Raw genomic sequence first — 20572 nt, 5'->3', positions numbered from 1 at the left:
GGGAGGGGACATGGGGGAGGAGGGTGTACCAGGAGAGAATGCAGCAACTGGGGAAGTAGGTGTAAGGGGGTAAAGGTGCAAGGGAAGGAGTTCGGTGGGGAAGGAAGGACTTTGGGGCAGGAAGGAGTTCAGACGGAGGGAAGGAATCCAGGAGGAGGAAGGAGCTTGGAAGGAGCTGGGAGGGAGGAATGAGTCCAGGGAGAAAAGGAGTCTGGGGTGGGGAGGAGCGAGTAAGGGAGGAGGATAGAGTAAGGGTGCTGGAGGGAGTGAGGTGGGGGGCTGGGTACATCCAGATGAACATGCAAGGGAGGGGTCTGTGGAGTTAATGACTGCCTCTTGGGGGAGCAAACTGATGGTGGGAATGGTAGGAGGGAATGGTGAGTATGAGAGGCGGCAGAGTGAGATGGAAGGGTAAGAGGGTGAGGATGCAATGGTAATGGTAGAAGGCATGGTGAGGGTGGTTGGTGGGGACTCAGAGGCAGACACAGACCCTGTGGGTGGGAATGAGGAGGTCGGTGAAGTCAATGTGGATGAAGGTGGGATTCTCAGGAAGGTAGGAATGTGAAGGTAGGATGTTCACCTGGACATGCTGGAAAGAAAAGGTTTTGGGTTGGTAGGTAATGGTGGGGAGGTGGAAGGTGATGCCAGAGGGTCAACAGTGATGGGGGAGAGGACATGGGTGACTGGGGGAGGGGAAAGCGGGGGGGGTGGCTGACAATGACCATGTTTTCGAAATCGAAAGTGAGAGAAGCCTCGTGTTGGGGGGTGCAGGTGCTGCATGGAAGTGCGATCAGTGGGTGGGTGGAGATGCAGGTCAACTCAGATGGACAACTGAAAGAGAACCCCAGCAGGCAGCATTGAAAATACTCGGGACATTGAGACAAGTGTGATGGATGATGGCTCCGTGTGTGTGGGAGAGTGCTTGTACGAGGCTCCGAAAGGCCGTGCCACACACACACTTTCCCCTCTAGACTCACTCGTGTATGCAGCTGAACTGCTAGTGGGGTGGATTTAGGGGGAGGACTCACAAAGCCTATAAATGAAGCTGAAAGACACCATTACATGTTACTGGGTGAAAGTGAATATATTTTCAGATTACAAACAGCCAAAGTGTGTTCTCCCGTACAACCACTTGTGAACAGAAATTCTTAACTTTACTAGACCTACCACTTCTTCTAGGTGCTGCCCTGACATCCGCAGCAGAGGTGGAAACAACCTGTACAATGGTTGGCCCTGATGCCTCTGATAGCTTTGGCATTTATCCTCTGGAGAGCCGAGGCCTTGAGGGCCCCGGCTTGCTTTGGCTGTGGGCCAACTGCTCCCTCTGCGGTGACAGAGGATGATGCTGAGGGGGTCACAGGCAAAGGAGACTCAGGAGGAGTGGACAGCCTCTGAGATTCCTGAGTGGATGACAGAGGTGTCCAGCTGCCACTCCTCCTCCCTTTGGTGCCCATTGGCACTGGCCTGACTCCTTGAGAGGAAGGAGCTTTTGGAGGGACATCCCTCTCATGTTGCCATTGCAGGAACTCATCCATGGCCACCGCGATGGAGTGCAGGTCTGGGTGAACCATTCTGCTGCACCAGGGTCTCCATGGTATCCACCATCCTTCCCATGGAAACTTCAATGCACCACTTCATCAGAGAGCAGGCGGACACACTTCTCCAACTCTCGTGCCACTCTGTTGACGGCTTCCAACAGCTCGGCATGATTCTCTCCTGCCTTCTGCTGACTCTCCATGATGAGCTGGAAGGCCAAATCCAGAGGTTCGCCATCTGACTCGGACCTCATAGACGTCTCTTTCCTAGCAGTCCTCCGAGTGCCGGGGAGCTCAGCTGAACCTGCCTCCTGCTGCTACGGACAAGTGTCTGTGCGGTGACCACCAGATTGTGAACCCAAGCCTGTAGATCCAGGTCCCACTGTGATGTGTGTCTCTGCGCTGATGGAAGGTGTAGGTAAACACTGTGACAGGTCTTCCAGGCTGCTTATATCCAGTTCTTCAATGGAGGAAGTGTCCTCTTGGCTAGAGATGAGGATGTGGTTGGAGCTGAGGGGCTGGCTGGCTGAGGGTGTCGGTCTCTTGGCAGAGCTCCCTGTGAACCAAAGTAGAGATAATTAGTGCATGGCAGCAGAGTCAAAAACAGGAGAGAGAGCACTCACAGTTGCGTTGAGAGAGGGATGATGTGGTGCAGGATCCTAATGTCAGTTTTCACCGCCGACCTCACCATCGCCCCAGGCACGGTCCACGTCCTCAACAGTCAGCACGATGGCACGCTCCTCAAAGTGGGTGAGGAGCCTAACGTGGGCCACTCCATTCCCCACTCCCCCACCCTCCCCCCCTCCCCGGTCTGGGACCTCTCCCTGCTGCAGTTTCTCTTGCATGAAAACAGATGGAGAGAGTGTGAGCAGGACGCATGGCACTGCGTGGAACTTTGTGTGGTGAGCGGAGCCATGGACAGGATGAGGATGCGAGCTCCAGCGGATGTGGGCCTGATGGAGATGTGAGGGTGTGTGTGAGATTCAGTGGTGTCGTCTCTTGAGGTATGAGATCCCTGTGGATGTGTGATGGAGTTTGTGAGTGTGTGAGTTGAGAGTGATTTGAGAGTTGAGAGTAACTTACTCTGGTAGAACAGAGGAGATCATTCATTCTCTTGAGGCACTGGGTGGCTGACCTCTTTTGCAGGGCGTTGGCACTGACCACTGCTGCCAGCACTTCCCAAGCCGGATTGGTGATGTTGCTGCCCATCCTGTGGCCAGAGCTGGGGTAGAGGACAGCATGGCGGGCCTCCACAGTGTCTCTAAAAGGCGCTCGGGGGACACACCATTGAACCTGGAGGCTGTAGTCTTTTTGCCTTTCGGAGCCATGTTTTCCAGGCAGCAGGTCCTGGGCTGGAAGCAGTGAGAGGTTTGTACACGGCTGCAGTTTCAATACGGCACCCGGCGTGATGAAGTGGCGAGGTGCTGACATATGAGAGCCCAGCCGCCATCGAAATGGCATGTTCCCCGGGAATGCATAATTAATGCAGCAGGTTTGGGATGATATGGCATTGAGAAGCCGTCAATGGGGCTGGCAAGTAAAACATCATTTTTCCTGCCCATGACCGCACTTAGGGCGAATCAGGGACGATTCTGCCCAAAGTTACATACGCGCTTCTCTAATCCTGAACTCACCACACACTTTGATGTTACAATATTTATTGCTGTTCATGGACCTGTTCTTCTAGTTTATCTTTCTTTCAACCTATTGCAAAATTCACTTTCATTTTGATCGAATGGAACTGTTTCTGGGAGGCAGTGTGAGCGGGTTACTCTTTGACCTGTTGGAACTCGGCTCAGTTCCCAGACCCAGACTGATGGGTTGAAAGCAAAATTTGTCTGACATCTGTGAAGGTCCCCATGGCGAAAGGAATTTAAATGCTTTTAATCTCGTTTTTAGTTGATACAAATCTAGCGCAGATCTCGATTCTCATTCAAAGGGTCCATAAAGATGCCCCACAGAGAGATCTTTTCCTCTACCTCTGTCCACGACATGAAAGTGCTTAACAGAGACACTGGACGATAGAAATGGAGTAATTACTTCACAGCCCAGCCCTGATGTCCCTTGGTGAGTGTAAAACATTGACAAACCCCCTCCCTGCTGTTGGTCCTCCAAGAAGGCTGACTGTGGATCTCAGATCCGCTTCCCTGTTTGCTGCTGCGCTGTTTCGTGGGAAAGCAAATAAAAACAACTAACCATTTTTTTCTGCTCAGTGTAACAATCACCTGAGACATGTAGTGCAATACAGATGGCTGACTAATTCTTGACATATCCCCCTATAGGCACCTGAATGATCTGGAGATGAATAATGGCAATACTGTTGTCACTTCCACATGTTTAGGCAAAGTGTGGCTTTCTGACAGAGCTAGCTTCAACATGACCCCAGAGCTAATCATTGAGCACTGGGGCAATTTACTAATTAAGTACCTCCAGATCATCTGCTTGCTTGTCTGCTGCAAGAGATACATTTATGAATGAAACAATCCCTTTGGTAAAGTTACGCAGCATTTCCCATTCTCTTCCTGTCTGTGTCATCTGCAGCAGGGTTATGTTTCCAGCGCTATTAGTTTGTGGTTACGTATCTTATTTGGCAGACAATGTGGAGGACTTGCAGCAGATGGGCTAGGTCATGGCAGGGATGGACAGTATTACAGCGGTGGAGGAAGGCTATCTTTGCCACGGTGTATAGGCTTTGAAAATGAAGCTTGAGACCAAATAGTGTGCAGAGGTCATGAACAGCCTTGCTCGGCCTGTGAGAGTGGCCATTGGCAGGCTGAGTGACAGAAGCCAAATGTGATGGCTTCTGTATTCTCCATGTTGAACAAAATAACATTTTAAAAGAAACATAAAAGGAAATGGTTAACCGAGCAAGTCAGAAGAGAACTGAATTGTACAAGGCACTGGTTTAGCTAAACCCTTCAAGGGTTTTTGTTCCCCTTCATTGGATCAAGGCTCATGAAGCAATAGTGTTGAGATACACAGCAGCCATGATCTAACAGAATGCAGCCTAGAGGGGCTGAATGGCCTATCCTGTTCCCATGTATCTGGGTTATGCCCTGGCTGCTAATTATTTATCTTCTTCATAACATTACAGAAGTGAAGGAATTAAGCCCCAGTTGGGATTTAGCATGAAATCAGAATCATTCTATTCATTCACATATTTAAAAATTAGAAATAGTTGGATTGTGCTGTACCGTCTACCCGAATGTATTCCTCATCAGTCCAGATTTTGATACCAATCATCTGAGTAATATGGGATTGGAGGCTTTGGGAAATATCACAGCACTGCTGGAAGGGCCTCAGTCTTGTGGTAGCCCAGAGGGAGGGGGCACCAACCTGACAACGGATCGAAGGATTGGTTGATAACTGGTTGAGTGTTGCTGCAAAACCCATGATTAGGATGCAGCGAGAGAAATGCGATTCCTGATTGCACCTTTGCACCAGTTGTAGGAAAATGCTTTGCAATGGGTTGGATTGCAATTAGAAGCTACTTGTGGATGGTCAGTGAGGTGAGACCAATCTCTGAATGACTCACACTTTGAAAACTTGATTTGAGTTTCAGTTTCCAAGTCTTACTGTCATACTCTCAGATCCAGCACGCTAATGACTCTGATTGCAACAGGTTAGAGAGTACTTGTTTCCAGAATGGGCACCTCAAACCTAATGAAAATATTGGGTTATCACTGGTGTTTCATTCAGTTTCCCTCTCTATCCATTGTGGTCACGCAGTATGACCATATATAATAATTCAGTACCTCCACCACCACTACCGTGTGTACCATTTACAACTCACTAAGGCTTCTTCGACAGCATCCTCCAAAACCTGTGATTTCTATCACCTAAAAAACAAGGGAAGCAGACATATGGGAACACCAACACTTGCAAGTTCCAGTCTGCACGCTATCCTGACTTGGAAATATATCACCCTCCTTTTATCATCATTGGGTCTAAATTCTGGAACTCCTGACGCAACAGTACAGTGAGATCATCCCTACTATCTCATTTGACGTATATAAGATGCTAAAGGTGATAGACAAAGTAGACGTGGAGCGGATGATTCCCCTTGGTGGGGCTTTCTGGAATGAGAGGCCATTGTTTCAGGCTACGTGGTGGTAGATTTAAATCAGTTTGAGGAGGAATTACTTTTCTCAAAGGGTGGTGAATCTGTGGAATTCACTACCTCAGAGTGCAGTGGATGCTGGGACGCTGAATAAATTTAAGGAGATAGACAGATTTTTAATTAGTAACGGGTTGAAAGCTAATGGGGAGAGGGTGGGAAATTGGCGTTGAGGCCGAAATGAGATCAGCCATGATCGTAATGAATGGCGGGGCAGGCTCGAGGGGCTGAATTGCCTACTCCTGCTCCTAGTTCTTATGTATCTCCTGGACTGCAACACTTCAAGCAGGCAGCTTACCACTACCTTCTCAAAGGTAATCAGAATTGGGCAATAAATGTTGACCTTCCCAACAATCCCCACAGCTCAGGAAATGTTTTTTAAAAGTTACAAGCCGGAATCAAAATGGGACGACACTGGATCAAATCCAACTTTATAGAATTATTGCAAATAAAATTCTATAAACACAGGTAACATTTATTTAATTAGCTAGCTGAATCTAGTATTAAAAATTCATTCCAACCTTTAGAAATTGATATTGTCTAATCTATCTCCAGTAACTGTGAATCAGTCCTCTGTATGTTTGATTTTAATTTGACTTACAAATGGAATGTATACAAATTGCTGTAGACCTGACTGTTCCTAAATAGCCATTTTACAGAGACTCTCTTTGGGGAGGTGCACACAAGGAAAGTTAACTCACATTCAATGTAGTACTTTCAAAGTGTAGACATTGTTTTAAGGTAGGGAAACATGACAACTAATTTTCACATAGCTTGGTCTCATTAACAGCAGTGAGATAAATGACCAAATATCCTGTCTTTAGTGGTGTTGGTTGAGGGAGATATGTTCACCAGGCACTGGAAGAATGGCTCTGTTCATCTTCAAATAGTACAGTGTGCGGGTTCTTTTATGTACTAAGTAGGCCAGCGGATAGGTGGGGCCTCAGTTTAACATCTCCTCTAAAAGAACAGAAGAATATAAGGAAAAGGAGCAGGAGGAGGCCATTCAGCCCTTTGAGCCTGCTCCGCCATTCAAAGAGATCATGGCTGACCTTCTACTTCAACACCATCTTCCTGCACTATCCCCGCACCCCTTGATGTTTCTAACATGTAGAAACCTATCGATCTCAGTCTTGAAAATATCAACGACTAAGTGGCAGCACCCTCACTGCTATTGCATTGAAATGTCAACTTGGGTCATGCATCCAAGCCTCTGAAATGTGCTTTAACCCATCACCTTCTGCCTCATGTTGAAACAGAAGGGTGAGCTACTTTGTTCAATCCCGAGTCGAGCGTCAAATCCTTTGCCCTTTCATCACCCACCCCAATGAGTTCCAATTCCAATGCTGCTCAAGCTCGATTGGTTATCTCTAGATTCGATGGCCTCAATACCCTCCTTGCCAGCTGTTCTGAACTTGATCCAGCACAATCTCAAATCACTCAAAACTCTTGTCACCTACATCCTGTCTGGCTCGTCCTTACCCAGGCTGACCTCGACTATCATCAGTGTCCCACATTCAGAAATAAGACTTGTTCACAAGCCTCACCGTGACCAAGCTTTACCTAGTGTCTGAGCAATTTCTTCCAGCCCCATGTCCCCCAGCCTGTGCCTTATACCTCACCCGCCCCACCTCCCCTCGGATAGTAGATGAGCTTTAATCCTCTGGAAACTACCCTTTGGAATTTTGCTTTCTCTTCTCATTCTACATTTTCTAATAATCTTAAAATCTATAAATGAACATTTTAGAATCATAAAGTTTTGCAATCGTGAAGGAGAGGTCATTCAGCCCATCATACCTCCCCTATTCCTGCCTCCCCTATTCCTGCTTTTCCCCTGTGCTTTGCAATTTTTCTGTTTTCCCTGTTTCTGGCAGACAGTTTACATATCCTAATGACCCTTTGCTAAACAAAAACTCCTAATCTCTTCGATTCACCAACCAATTTGCCTTCCATTCAAAATCCTACATTCAGTGTGGTTTGGATGGAGACTGTCTGTTAAGTGTCTAAGCTGGGAGGATTTAGTAAGAGGCGAAACATTTTTCCAAATGTTGCTGGTGTGTCAGTGGAGAATATGATTAGTTCTGCAGTTGTTTATTATGTTTTTTGTTTTTCCCTTGTTATCGGCTGTAACTCAATTATATTCTGAGTGTGAGGCTCTGCTTATTGGCTGCATTTCAAATTGTAGAAATTATCTCCAATGCCTGCTGTTCAGTAAGGTTGGTGGACTGTGTTATTGCTTCAACATCTCTAAACTCATTTGTATCTTCTGTGTCTACGATGCTTTGGGACCATAAAGACCATTGATGTGCAATGCATATTTGAAATGTGCAGATGACAGACTTTCAACAATGCAAACTAATAATATTTCTGAAGAGTCGACATTTGAAACCCCTTCTAATACATTTTTTAAAAAATGTATTCACTGAACGTGGACATCACTGACCAGACCGGCAATTATTGCCCCTCCCTCATTGCTGTTCAAAAGGTAGCAACGAGCTGCCTTCTTGGTACACCCACAGTGCTGTTCGGCTGGAAGTTTCAGGATTTTGAGCCAGCCACAATTAAGGAACGATAGTGTATTTCCAAGTCAGGATGGTGTGTGGCTTGGAGGGGAACTTGGCAGTGGTGGTGTTCCCATGTCGGAGCACAGGACATAGAAATGTGCGAGCTGCCCTTGTCGTTCTAGCTGGTAGAGGTTGTGGGTTTGGGAGATGCCCTGAAGAAGCTTTGGCAAGTTACTGCTGTGCATCCTGTAGATGTGGTTTACACTTCAGAGACGTCATGCCAGTGATCAAGGAAGTGAATGTTTAAAATAGTGGATAAGGTACCAAACGATGACTGCTTTGTCCTGGATGGTGTTGTAGGAGCTCATTCAGGCAAATGGAGCGTGTTCTATCATACTGCTGACGTGTGCCTTGTAAAATGGTAGAAGGGCTTTGGGGGATCAGGAAATGATACACCCATCACAGAACTCCCAGCTTCAGACCTGCTCTTGAGCAACAGTTTTTATGAGGCTGATTGTGTCCCAGTTAAGGGACACAAGGGATGGTGATGGCAAGGATTTGAAGATGGTACTGAACATCAAGGGGAGGTGGTTAGAGTTTCTCTTATTTGAGGTTGTCATTCCCTGGCCCTTGTGTGGTGCAAACATTACTTAACAGTCCAAGCCTGAATGTTGTCCAGATCTTGCTATCCGTAGACATAGGCTGTTTCAGTATTCGAGGAGTTGCAAATGGCATTGAATACTGTGCAATCATAAGCAAACATCCCAACTTCTGACCTCGTTGATGAAGAAGCTGAAGATTGTTGGGTCCAGGACACTTCCCTGAGGAACTCTTGCAGCAATGTCCTGGGACTGAGGTGATTGGCCTCCAAGATCCACAGCCATCTTCCTTTGTGCTAGGCTTGACTTCAGCCAGTGGAGAGTTTTCCCATGATTCTAATTGATTTCAATTTTGCTATCTCCCCTTGATGCCACACTTGGTCAAACACTGCCTTGATGTCCAAGGCATCAAGTGATTCTTACCTCTCATCTGGAATTCAATTCCTTAGTCTATGTTTGGATCAAAGCTGTGGTGATTTATTCTGCCTGTTGTGGACAAGCCATAACTGGGCTTTTTTCCACTTTATTAGGGAGATTTTGCTGTACTGGATCAGGTGGTCTAAAGGTGCAGCTATTTTTGGAGCAGAATTCTTCAGTATTACAGTGGGATGCTGTCAGGGCCCAAAGCCCTTGCTGCGTCCATTGCACTCAGTCCTTTCTTGATATTGTGTGGAGTGAATTGAATTGGTTTCTGTGATGGTGGGGTCCGCAGGAGAAGGTAGAGATGCGTCATCCACTCAGCACTTCTGGCTGAAGGTGGTTGCAAATACAGCAGTCTTGTCTTTTGCCTTCAGGCTCTCTGCTCCCCCATCCATGGGGATATTCACAGAGGCTGCCCCTTCCATTAATTGTTTAATTGTTCATTGCCATTCATGACTGTGTGTTGCAGGAGTGCAGAGTTTTAATCTGATCTATTCATTGTGGGATCACTTTTCTCTTCTGCGTCCACTCTTTAGCATGCATGTAGATCGAACATGGCATGAATGGTAATGGGGGAATCTAGGAATTTGGCTGAAAAGTATGATTATGTCAGACTGTTGCTTGGTTGGTCTGTGGGACAGCTCTCTGAATTTTGACACAAGTTCCCAAATGTTGATGAGAAAGACTTAAGAAAAGTTTATTTATTTAATTAAATTTATATTCCCAAACTGGCACTGGGGGATTTGAACTCTTGCTGGTAGATCATTAGTCAAGGCCTCTGATTACTAGTCCAACAACATGACCACCATGCTATTATATCCCCATATCCACTATATAGTGGAGAATGGTCAAGGTACAGAACTTCCTAAAAAAAAATTCAAGCATTTAAGGTTACTTCAGACAGAAATATACAGGACAGGTACATAGTGATACTCAAAAAATGTATTTGCTAAGCGTGAAAAATTGAAGAGAGAGGATTTGCATATTTATCGGACTGGATGTTATGGGGGTGGGGGGGCATATTTCTTGCCCATCATACCCACCCTGGCATAAAAGTCGCATACCATGCCAACTTTAAAAAAAGTTGCTGCGATGATACGTTGGGGGCTGCCTTAAGGCGGTGCGTGTGGGATTCCCGCCCTCGAGAGCTTTCAGCCAATCTGATTGGCCAGCAGCTGAGCGGTCTTAGCAGCTCCGGAAGCAACTAGTGGCCGCTGCAGGGTCTACAAGGGAATCCTGGGAAGAACTGTCGTGGATGCCAGGCTGAGGTAAGCGGGGGCTTCTTGTGCAGGGAACGATCGGAGTTCCTAAGGAGAGGAGGGAGGGTGGGCGGGGTCGGATTTTGGGGGCCAGTGGAGGAGGCACAAAGGGGTGTAACATCGTTGCGGGGGGTGCCCCCGATGCACACAGGTTGCCCCCACCCCACCCCACGAAGGAGGTATTACCGCACCCCCACCCCCAACCCAACCTTCCCACCTTTTCACTTCAGATGGTGATAAGGCCGCTTGTCCAGTTCCTTCGCCTTCCACACGCCCTGCGAATTATGGCGACGGAGGCAGAATTAGGCCCTTAACTGGCCCTTAATTGACCAGCCAAGGGCTTCGATAGGCCTAAGGGGCAGGCAGCCTGTTTGATGCCCTACCCGCCAACTATATTATGAGGGACAACTCAGGACTGGGCAGGAAGGCAGTGGGCTAGCCAGCCACCTATCCTATTTTATGTGCCCCCCCTCCGCTGCCAAAAGCGGGCCCAGTTGGGGCTGTAAAATACCCCCCATCACATCTTTCATGACCTCAGAACATTTCGAAATGCTTCATATTTGCTGAGGTGATTTTGAAGTGTGATTGCTGTTGTAATGTTGGGAAATACGACAGCCAATTTGCACGCAGCAAGTTCCCACTAACAGCAATGAGGCAAATGACCCAGATAACCTGTTTTAGTGACATTGATTGAGGAATAAATGTCGGCCAGGAAGGCGGGAGAAATTACCAGTTTTTAATCTTTGAATACCGTTACGTGCCATATCAAGCGGCTTGAGGGGGCAGACAGGGTCGTGGTTTAACACCAAATCCAAAAGATGGCATCCCTCATTGCCACGCTCCCTCAGGACTGCACTGAAGTTCAGTTGTGGGATTTATAACCTCAATCTTCTAGCTCTGCATTGCCAAGGCCTGCGCAATATGTAAGAAATTATTTTCTTTTCTGGGTCAGCAAGGCTTTCAAAGGTCATTAATATTACAAGGTTTTTCTATTTACACTTATTCCACTTTAGGAAACAAAAATTGATACGGGTATTTTAGAGTGTACTTAGTACTGAGGAGCTGCCTTTAACCTGTGCAGCGATTCATTTTTTTCCTGTTGTAGGGCATCAGTATGTTTGACATGAGCTGAGACACCTTACTGCTCCTGTTACTGTTCATTGGACCCTTTGTCTTCCACTCACAGCTGGCTACTGAAATCCCTCCCCATCACCTACAACAGTGTAGCCCCAGGGCAATGGAAAATACACTTGTCAAAGATCAAGCTGTTTTGTTCAGATTGATAGGGCTACAAGACAGCTTATTTTTCTATATTCTGTCCAATTGCACATATACTGCTGTCAGGTCATTGACAACGTGGTTTTTTTTTAGATGCACTTGTTCAACAAGCAACAGTGTGCAGTGATGCTTTCAGATGTTATTGAATCCAAAAAAAAAAGTCCATCTTATTACATTCGGATTCAGTCAGGATGAAGCAGTTTCTTAGAGTCTAATTTCCAAAATAGATTTCCAAGCTGTACAAGTATTGCAACAAGGAACTACGCTAAATCTTGGTTATGCAAACCTGGGTGTCCTTATGCAGCAATCGATTGGCCACCACGTATAATCACCGTTTCCCTTGGCAATGGGCATTTGGGTGGTTTTGAACCAATCAGAGGATTCGGAACAAGTGTTAGCCATGCACCGAACTCCAGGAAAGTATTTGATCGATTCAGTACAAGTCCAAAATGAGCTTGATTTCAAGCTGAAAACTCCTTACACTGTAAGAACATCAGGATGTGTGAATAAGAGACTTGCTGACAGACAAAAAGGATGGCAAATATGTGCCATGTGCAAGTATAGCCATTACTAAATTAGTATTAGAAACGGATCAACTGGCCTTTTTCATAATTTCCTATTTCCCAACATTCTTTGGGCTACTTATTTATTGCTGCCTCTGATTGGTCGGCAGGCTTCGGTGGGTAGGACTGCCTCCTCTGGGATCCTTGCCCACAGGGAGGACCCACCGCTGCCCAGTTAAGTGCCTGGGTGGCTGAGGCAATGCAGGGCTGTGGTTGGCTCTCCAGTTGGCAGGTGAGACTCCCATTGCTTCCATTAAAAACCACCCAAGGAGTGGTCCAGAAACAGTAACTTTAACACAGTCTCCAGTTTCTTCTTTTTGAAAACAGAGGAAGGTTCCCTTTAAGGGGCTGGACTGATTGGGGGCTTTTTGGATAAATTAGCCCAGATTTGAACCTCTCAGTGGACACAATAGTCTCATACGTTATTATCGTGGAGGAGGAGGACAGGATGAAGCAAAACGGAGTCAGGCAACATTTACTGCCGGAGAATCAGAGCACAATTGAACGCTCCTTTTCTCGTCTGTGCAATTTACTTTTGACATCAGAGTTGCATTCCCTTCTCTCCCACTTTCAATGAAAGGAATATTCCCTCAATCCTGTACCCAACCTACCACATAACATTGCATCTGTCCTCCTTTCACCAACATAACTGCGCCAACAATCATCAGCTGATTGAATTAGTGAACCGTAAAGCCATATACTCTTTCCCATAACACTTCACTCTTCATGAAAAATGGGCTATATCTGTGTTTTATCACAATAAAGTTCATAGTAAATGACAACAACTTATATTTATATAGCACCTTTAATGTGTTGAAACATCACAAGATGTTTCCCAGGGGCATTATAAAATAATGTATGACACTGAGCCACATAAGGAGAAACATGTCAGATGGCCAAAAGCTTGGTCAAAGAGCCAGGGTTTAAGGAGTGTCTTAAAGGAGGAAAATGAGGTTGAGTGAAGGAGAGATGGAGGGAGGGTATTTTAGAGCTTGGGACTGAGGCAACTGAAGGTACAGCCACCAATGGTGGAGCAATTATACTTTGGAATGCATGTGAGGCCAGAATTAGAGGAGTGCAGATATCTCGGAGTGTTGCTGGGCTGGTGCAGAATACAAAGATAGAGAGGAGCAAGGCCATGAGGAATTTGAAAACAAGGTTGAGATTTTTAAAATCAGGATGCTGCTTGACCAAGAGCAAACGTGGATCAGCGAGCACAGGGGTAATATTGGAATGGTAATTGCTGTGAACTAAGACACAGGCAGCAGAGTTTTGGGTGACCTCAAGTTTATAGAGGGAGATCAATTTGGGAGGTCCAACAGGACTACATTGCAATAGGCATGTCTAGAGGTAACAAAGGCATGAATGAAGGTTTCAGCAGCAAATAAGCTGAGGCAGAGGCAAATTCAAGTGATGTTACGGAGGAGGAACTAGAGGGTCTTAGAGGTGGCACAAATATGATGTTGGAAGCTCATCTCAGGGTCTAATGTGACACCAAGGTTGTAAATAATCTGGCTTGATCTCAAACAGTTGTCAGGGAGAGGGAGGGAGTCACAGGTAGGGAATGGAGTTTGGAGTGAGGTCTGAAAACAATTACTTCAGTCTTTCCAGTATTTAATTGGAGGAAATTTCTACTCATCCAGTACTGGATGTCAGATAAAGCTGTGTGATAATTTAGCAACAGTGGAGGACTCAAGAGAGGTGGTGGTGAGGTAGATCTGGGGGTTGTCAGCGTACATGTGAAAACTGACGCTGTACTTTCAGATGATGTCACTGAGGGGGCAGCATGTAAATCAGAAATAGGAGGGGGGGCCAAAGAAAGATCCTTATGGGCACCAGAGGTAACGGTGTGAAAGCAGGAAGAGAAGCCATTGCAATTGACTCTGACTATGATTAGATAGATAGGAATGGAACCACGTAAGAGTAATTCCACTCAGCTGGAGGAGGATTGGAGGAGGATGGCATGGTCAGCCATGTTAAATGCAGGTTGAGAGGATGAGGAGGGAAGGTCTACCTTTGTCGTAGTCACATAGGACATTGTGACTTTGATAGGAGCCATTTTGGTACTGTGGCAAGCCAACACAAGCCAACTTGCTCTTTCCTAACATCATGGGCAGGATTTTAAGTCCCATGGATGGGTGCAGGCCAGACCCGCTCGGGTGTGAAATAGTGCGCAATGGCATTGGGCAGGCATCCCAACGTCATCGCGCACTCGCATGATATTTCAGTCGGCGGGCGATGGCGAGAGTTGGCAGCATGCCTGCCGACAATTAAGAGGCCTATTAAGGCCATTAAAGCTTCAATTACCTTCCATTTCTCGCTGCCCATCCAAACTTATGGCTGACAGGCCGGCAAATCGGCCAGGCGGCCTTTGGATTTTCCGACATTAAAAGAAAATGTTTTGACAGCATTTTTCTTACGTTTATGTTCATGTGAGTGAGTCCTGAATGGGGACAATTTTCTCCCGATTTTCAAAAGCTTTATTTTGGATTTTAAAAGTCTTCAGCTCCCTGAGGCAGGTCCCTGCCTTGAGGGAGCTTTCGACGCGCGCTCCTCAGCACATGCGCAGACTTTTGCGCTCACCTTCCTCCTGCCCCCACCCTGGCAATGCTGAGCTTCTCCACTCACCTTTCACGCTGGCCGGCCCCTTAATTGGCCAGCCCGCGTGAAATCGCAGCCGGGGGCCGATCGCGGGCGGCGGTCTGTCTCCCAGCCGCTCCCAGACCCGCCCGCCGCACCCGCCCTGAAGACCCAGAAACCCTGCTCTGTGTTTTTCCACCATCCATTCTAGTGCTACTTACAACCCTCGGGGTCAGTCTTACAGGGAGTGATTGGCTGCACCAGAGGGTCATGGGACTGAGTAGGAGAGTTCCTTTACAGACTGGTTTGGAGTTCCAGTTGCCCTGTCATGGTGCACTGAGGGGGAAGACAGGCATTCTTGACTAGTAATGTTGCCATAAGAGACAACAGAATCAGGAAGGCCAACTCCCGCTATATTTCAACTCTTTCTTGGACTCGAACTCAAGTTCTGTCGAAGGGTCATGAGGACTCGAAACGTCAACTCTTTTCTTCTCCGCCGATGCTGCCAGACCTGCTGAGTTTTTCCAGGTAATTCTGCTTTTGTTTCCTGCTATCACCATTTTACCTTACCCTACATGTGCATTGTCACTGGCCAATAGATTGCCCTGTCTAATGGCAGCTATCAGACCTCAACAGCTCTAATGCAGCAGGGTACCTGAAAATGGGCCATTATGAATGCTGACACGATTGACTTCTGAGGCCCTCATATCCTGTTAAAGGCATAGCAGATAATCTGGCTGGAGACTTCAGGTGAACGCCAGGCATTTTAATAAAGGTGGAATCATATCGCCATCAATATTCTTGACAGCTCAGAAGATGTAATAACAAAAATGTGTATGTTTTCCCCCTCCTTGTCAAGTCTTGCCAAGCCTTCACAGTTCTTGACATTTCCACTACTATATTACAGGGTGTAGCTTCTTTGGAAAAGAGGCTTGAAAGGTGATTATTGCTTTGAGGTTGTTTGCACCCACTGTCAACCTGAATTGATGAAACAGTCACTGCATGCCAGTTCTGACAACTTCAAAAGGTTTTCCTGACCTTGGACCCATCCTCTGAAGACGTTTGTGTAGAAAAATGCCATCCATAATGAAAACCGAGCGCAACGCTAATGGCCAAACATCAAAAGGTCATTCTTACAAAATCCTCTCGGCAAGAAGATCTTGTGCCGCATTCATACAGAAATACGTGTACAGTGGTAGGGGTGTAAATTCTAGGGCAACAGATTGAGAAAAGTAACTGCTGCTGCTCTTTAAGATTTTTAGGTCGTCTCAATTAAGGTATTTTTAATTGGTACTATTTTTTATTTATTATTTCAATAACAGTTAAAAATGAATAATACGCTGAGATAGTGATAGTTTAATGCACACATTAATATGGGTTTACTTAAGATGGGCATGTTTCATTTCAGGCTGCTATAGTGGCACAATAATTCCTGTTCAGAATCAAGATGATTGGTTCAGTCCCCTGTCAATCACGTATGGAGATCAGTGAGTGACTGAGATTGATTTTATGCACCTCATTACAGCCTTGGTTCAAATATGGACAAAAGAGCTGAACTCCCGAGGTGAATTGAGAACGACTGCCCTTGACATCAAGGCCGCATTTGATCAAGTGTGTTGTCAAGGAGCCCTCGCAAAACTGGAGTCAATGGGAATCAGGGGGAAAGCTCTCCGCTGGTTGGAGTCGTACCTAGCATGAAGGACGATGATTGTGGTAGCTGGGGGTCAGTCATTTCAGCTGCAGGACATCACTGCAGGAGTTCCTCAGGGTAGTGTCCTCAGCCCAACCATCTTCAGCTGCTTCATCAATGACCTTCCTTCCACCATAAGGTCAGAAGTGGGGATGTTCACTGATGATTGCACAATGTTCAGCACCATTCGCGACTCCTCAGATACTGAAACAGTCCATGCCCAAATGCAGCAAGACCTGAACAATATCCAGGATTGGGCTGAAAAGTGGCAAGTAACATTTGCAGCCCTTGTCCTTCTAGATGGTAGTAGTCATGGGTTTGGAAGGTGCTGCCTAAGTAATCTTGGTGAATTCCTGCAGTGCACAAGTGTCACGCAATGTCTCCGACAAGGGAGAATCTAACCATCATCCCTTGGCGTTCAATGGCATTACCATCACTGTATCCACCATTATCAACATCTTGGGGATTACCATTGGCCAGAATCTCAACTAAACTAGCCATATAGATACTGTAGCTACAAGAGCAGGTCAGAGGCTAGGAATCCTGCGACGGGTAACTCTCCAAAACCTGTCCACCATCTACAAGGCACGAGTCAGGAGTGTAATGGAATACTCTCCACTTGCCTTGAGGAATGCAGCTCCCACAACACTCAAGCAGCTTGACACCATCAAGGCCAAAGCAGCCTGCTTGCTTGGCAACCCATCCACAAACATTCACTCCCTCCACCACCGAAGCAAAGTGGTAGCAGTGTGTATTATCCACAAGATGCACTGCAGGAATTCACCAAGGCTCCTTAGTCAGCACCTTCCAAACCCATGACCACTACCATCTAGAAGGACAAGGGCTGCAGATACATAGGAACACCACCACATGGAAGTTCCCCTTCAAGTCATTCACCATCCTGACTTGGAAATATACCACCGTTCCTTCACTGTCGCTGGGTCAAAATCCTGGAACTCCCTCCCTAACAGCACTGTGGGTGTACCTACACCACATGTACTGCAGTGGTTCAAGAAGGCAGCTCACCACCACCTTCTGAAGGGCAATTAGGGATGGGCAATAAATGCTGGCCCAGCCAGAGAAGCCCACATCTCGTGAATGAATAAAAGGAAACATAATTTGTATCATGTAATGATCTCCACTCGATGCATTTTGTTGGCGAAATAATTCGGCTTTTAATGGGAGACTGTTTAAATAGAGTCTCCTATTTGCCGAGTATATAGATTATGTTTGCAGTTTGCCACGTTAACTCATTGGCTGCTACATTCATGTCAATACTCACTCATTGTTGACTGGAAATAATCCATTAATCCATTAATATGGCAATATTAAAACAACATAATGTAGAAATGTTTCAGAATTTTGTCCCCAAAGTTCTTTGAGGGAGAAGGTGAAATCAGATAGTAAAAAAATTATAAACATCTCCTGAGGATGTTTTGCACAAACTGATCGGCTGATTGAAATCTTTCTGCCTCTCTGAGCAACCCCATCTATAGGCAGCACTGGCATTCTTTCCCCATAGTGCCATCTCTGCCATTGGATAAGAAGGCCACTTGATTGGAAAGCCTTGAGAGCGGTTGAAAGATAGCCCCAAAGCTCAAGAGCCACCTGTGTCCACATGCCTCGTAGGCTTCAAGATTGGGATGGGCGGAACGAAATACATGTTTTTCCATCATACCTCTCACAAGCTAAGAACACCCCAAAGTGCTTTACATGCGATGTAGTACTTCTGAAGAACAATCACTCTTGTTATGTAGGAAACATGATCCAACAGCAATGAACTAAATAACCAGATACCCTGTTTTATTGATGCAAGTTGAACAATAAATATTGGCCAGGACATCAGGAGAACTGAAATAACAACAGAAAATGCTGGAAAGACTCAACAGGTCTGGCAGCATTTGTGGAGAAAGAAACAGATTTAATATTTCAAATCCAATATGACTCAAAACATTAGTTCTGTTTCTCTCTCCACAGGTCTTGCCAGACCCGCTGAGTTTCTCCAGCACTTTCTGTCTTAATTTCAGATCTCCAACATCTGCAGTATTTGGCTTTTACATCAGGAGATCTGCCCTGTACTTCTTCAAATGGTACTGTTGGATCTTTCACATCCACCTGAGAGGCAAGGTGGGGCCCTGGTTTAACATCTTACCTTCTTATCTTTAAAAATGGGACCTACAACAGTGTAAATTCCCTCACTGCTGCAGAGAAGTGTGATTGTGGATTATATAGTCAGCTCTCTGTTGTGGGATTTGAGTTCAACAAGAATGCTGAGCCATGGATGTGCTGTAATAGCTGACTTGAATATCTCAGTTCCACTTTCTTTGATTCTGGTGGGCAGTATGTTCTGCACTCTCTGCTAACCTCTTTATCAGACTCAGCTACAATTATATTTGCCATGATGTGTCTTGCCTCTGTGTTTTTCTTATTCACCTCGACCCCCAAGGCTGAACTCGTGCTCCTCAATCTCACTCTCTGAAGCCTCATGTTGCAAGGCAGACTGCAACAGATTCAATTGTTGCTTTGTGACAAACTTTATCCTCAGAATGTTCAGGACACATCGAACTGGTGGTAACCAAGATGAAGCAGGGTTTATGGTATCCAAATTGATGCAATTATTTTCCGAGATCCTCAGTGTACCTTGTATTATGACACAATTGAAGTTAAAGGCTGAGTTGTTCAAATCCCAGAGGGCAACTTGAAACTTCTGTCATAACCCATTTTTGCAATTTGTATGTTTCAAGATACAGGCTTTGAATTCATTAATAATAAGACCACCAAGTCTCAAAAGGTTTTTTTTATAAAACTAAATTAAACATTTATTAATACAAGAAATATTGTAAGCACATACATATGTCTACAAAATTACTACTACTGTAACTACAAAAACCCCCTAGTTAATCTGACTCTCATTTAGACCCCCAGTAAGGCAATAGTAAAACACAGCTTTAAACAGACCGCTGGCAAAGCACATCCTGGACAGTTGCATTCCAAATGAGTTTCTTTCAGCTCTGGGTCCTTGCAGACAGACTTGAGGCTGACAGGCTGAAGGCTTTAGATCTTAAAATCTCTCCTCCTATTACCAACGGCCTTATCTTCCTTTATACGTATTTTTCTCTTTGAATACAAATTCTTATTTTCACTGGGGTTTTTTTAACTTTAAATCTAACAATGGAGCCCTTTCATAACACCCACTTTATGAGTAAACTTTAAAAAAAGTAAACACCTTGTTTCTGAGCTTCACCCAGTTAGGTGTATTTTGTACCAACTCTTTTGGATGGTTTATTTAAAAATACAAATCCACCCTTTACAACCCACCTTCTATTTCCTTATGTTTACCTAACTACCATTCCAAACCTGCTACCCCTTTATACATCAAAGCCTCTCTAATCCAGATGGCTCTAATCCAAACAAGGCACACACACATACACACACACACATAGATACAGACACCACTAAACTCTATTTTAAAATAATTTCCAATAACATTATAGACATTAATATCTTCTTGACACTTGTAGAAGCTGTGCCACTGCCATTGGCATTTTGCACCAGTGTTCAGGTCCGACCCCCAGGTGTGCTACCTAGTTTTCGAACACAAAGACCACCTTGGACTCCCAAGGGTTAAGTTTCAAGGAGAGATTACACAAACAAAAGGTTAAATTAAATTTAAGGGGTCATTTGATCAGTTTTCAAGATATAAAGGGGCACTGATAAGGTGGATAAAGAAAAGCTTTCCGTAGATCGTTCAGTCTAGGAACAACGGACAAATGAGTTGAATTTTCCCAGCCCTATGGAGGCAGGATGCTGGGAACATGCAGGGGAGCCATGTTCGGATGGCTTCCTGATGCATGCCTGACCCTGGGGAAGTTTCCCAAGGGCAGCCTGGAGGCAGATGGGCAAGTTAAATGGCTAAAGCCCCAGTTGGCATAATTTTGTCTCGCTGCCGGCAACCGCTGCCTGGGGAGGGCGCCAGTCCCATGGAGATAGCCCCATGTCAGTCCAAGTTTAATTCTCTCAACAGGAA

At 45.8% G+C, this 20572-nt stretch overlaps 1 protein-coding gene across 1 annotated transcript in view; it reads left to right on the top strand.

Annotated features, from left to right (window-relative positions):
* Positions 1 to 20572, top strand: part of grid2 (glutamate receptor, ionotropic, delta 2) — a 995712-nt gene that overhangs the window by 623236 nt on the left and 351904 nt on the right. The gene's annotated exons all lie outside the window — the stretch shown is intronic.

The sequence above is a fragment of the Carcharodon carcharias genome, chromosome 1 (genome assembly GCF_017639515.1).
Source record: "Carcharodon carcharias isolate sCarCar2 chromosome 1, sCarCar2.pri, whole genome shotgun sequence".
Lineage (NCBI taxonomy): Eukaryota > Metazoa > Chordata > Chondrichthyes > Lamniformes > Lamnidae > Carcharodon > Carcharodon carcharias.
The sequence above is the reverse complement of the archived record's forward strand: the minus strand, read 5'-3'. Positions and strand labels throughout refer to the sequence as shown.